The sequence below is a fragment of the Chrysochloris asiatica genome, unplaced genomic scaffold (genome assembly GCF_000296735.1).
Source record: "Chrysochloris asiatica unplaced genomic scaffold, ChrAsi1.0 scaffold00452, whole genome shotgun sequence".
NCBI lineage: Eukaryota > Metazoa > Chordata > Mammalia > Afrosoricida > Chrysochloridae > Chrysochloris > Chrysochloris asiatica.
The window spans coordinates 1072180-1075115 of record NW_006408970.1 but is presented as its reverse complement, the minus strand read 5'-3'; positions in this window follow the sequence as shown (position 1 = coordinate 1075115).

The window sequence follows — 2936 nt, the reverse complement described above, 5'->3', positions numbered from 1 at the left end:
TACAACCCTGTCACACACCTTTCTTAATTTTAAACCATTCGGTGTTCCCATGTTCAGTTCAAACAACTGCCTCTTGGTCCAGGTACAAATTCCTCATGAGCACAATTAAGTGTTCTGGAATACTCATACTTCGCAATGTTGTCCACAGCTTGTTATGATCTAAACAATCTACACAAAACCTTTTCATAGCCAATAAAGCACAGGTAAACATCTTTCTGGTATTCTCTGCTTTCAGCCAAAATCCATCGGACATCAGCAATGATAGCCCTCATTCCACACAATAATTTTAGCATATTTAGTAAAGAATGTCTGCCTTGAGCATTGTGCTTTTTAATAAATTATTTATATATAGGCACCAAATTGACAATACCAATAAGAAAAGAAGCTGGGAGGTGGGGGCTCAGAAAGTTTCTGCTAAGGAGGAGGAACAGTTTGGAGAAGGAAGATGAGAATGGTTGTTCTACTTACAGAACGTCATCAATATCACTGAATTGGACTAGTAGGAATTGTGGAATGACTGGATGTACTTTCAACAATCAAAAAATGTCAACATTTGGCTGCTAAATGTCCCGTGTGAAAATATGAGGGGCCTTTAGAAATATCATGGAAAATATCCATTATCTTTTAATTCCATTTTTTCCCCAGGAACTTTTTGAAACCCCTTTGTATTTTGTAAATGTGATTAAGTTATAATCTGTTGAGTCTAAGAAAAGGAGATTTTTTACCTGAGATCATGTGGGTGGATCTCATCCAATCAGCTGAAAGTTTTAAAAGCAAAAATAGACTTTCTGGGAAGAACTCAGTCTTAAAATTGTAACATAGAAGGCCTGCAAGAGATCCCACCCTGCCACCTGCCGAACTGATTTTGGACTTTCTAGTTTCTCCTGTTGCATGAGCCAATTCCTTAAACACAATGCAATCTGTCTCTCTCTCTTTCCCTTATTTATTTATTTATTTTTGGTAACCCCAACCAATACAGGAATAAGTGAATGATGATTGGTTAAAATATTTCTTTTTCATCTAATGCTAGAATGCCAACTATCAACCAGCAGGTAGAAAATATTTTGCAGGAGGTATAAAGGTCCTACTATCTTTCTAGTTCTAAAAGTCTATTTTTCCAATCCCTGCCCCCAATTAGGGGAGCTCAGTGACTCTGTATAGTAAGCACTGGACTGTGAACCACACAGTTGTCAGTTCAAACCCACAAGCTGCTTGATGGGAGAAAGATGAGCTTTCTGCTCCCGTAAAGATTGAGTCTCAGAAACCCTATACAGGGTCACCATGAGTAGGAACTGACTCAAGGCGCTTAACAACAACAACAACAACAACAACAACAACAACAACAACGCTCAGTTAAGTATACAAGTAAATTAAGGCTTAGAGAGAAGCCTTGACCATGATTGCTGATAGCTTCTAGACCTGGACCAGAATTCACCTCCCTGAATCTTCCACCAGGAAATCACACTGTGAGATGAATAACAGGAGGCCCGTTCCCACCCTGTAACTTTCAGATCCCTGGTACAGAGTGATGCAAGGGGACTTGGAACATTCCAAAGGAAACAAAAGCAAGATGAGCAAAGAGACAAAGACTGGCTGATACCAGATTCAGAGTGCATGGGTGAGGGTGGCTGGAAACTTCCCAGGGGGTCATGATTGCCTAAGGTCAAAGGACACCAGCCAGAAATTTTAACTCTCAGGATCTTGGGCTAGGAGAAATGACTGGCTTTGTCTCAGGGCTGGATCAAGCCTTCATTCTTCTTCCAGAGCTCAGCATAAGGTGACTCAGACTTCCTGAGAAGCCTCTTATCTTAGGCAGCACAGACATCTGTGCCTTCCCTTGCTCAAGATCCTGCCTGTTCAGCCCTCCCCCTAACCAGTTCAATGTGTCTTTCACTGCTCCCCTGGGTGTGACCTCAGAACTGTCTCATGACAAAGGTGGCTCCAATGACTATCTCTCTAGGATTTCTGTTTGTTTCCGCTTCCTTGTCTTCTCCACTCCTGAAAATCTAGGAAGATTTGACTAATTCTCTCCATAAGCTTTTTGCTTGTAGTAGGAACAGAGTCATCACTATAGCAACTGTAATTTCCAAACTAACTCAGGACAAGAAACTGGATACAGTCTTTTCAATCACTTCTTTTACATGCAAAAGCTGGACAATGAAAAAGTAAGACAGAAGACGTGATACATTAGAATTGTGGTGTTGGCAAAGAATATTGAATCTACCGTAGACCAAATGAGTCTTAGAAATACAACCAGAATGCGCCTTAGAAATGAGAGTGCCAGACAGCTTGTTTACCTTGCACATGGCATCAGGGAAGAACATTTGCAAGAAAAGGATACCATGCTTGGTCAAGGGAAGTGAAGGTGACCCTCAATAAGATGGAGTGACACTAGCCGAAACAATGGACTCCAACATACCCATCCATGGCCATGAAGATGTTGCAGAAATGAGCAATGCTTTGTTCTGTTTTATTTAAGGTTACCATGAGTTCGAGCCAATCTGAGGGCAACTAACAACAATTATAACAACTACTAATGGACCTAGAGAACCAACTATTTAAAATTGATGTTATAAATGGTTTCTATAGATAGGAATTTTCCATAGAGAAGAGATGTAAAGGTTGAAGCAAGTTACTCGCAAACTTTTTCTTCACCTGAACCACTATATGGATTAAACTGTGCTTCCCAAAATTTATGTTAATGTCCTAAACCCTGGTACCTATGAACACATCCTTGTTTGGAAATAGTGCTTTTGCAAATGTTATCAGTTATGATGAGGTCATACTGCATTGGGTGATGGCCTATAAAAGACAAAAGACAGGTTAACTGGCCAAGGCAGAGACTGAAGTTATGCTGTAGCTGTAAGTCAAGGAATGCCTGTGGCAACTAGAAACAGAGAGAGAGAGAACCAAAGATCTTCTCCTAGAAACTTCAG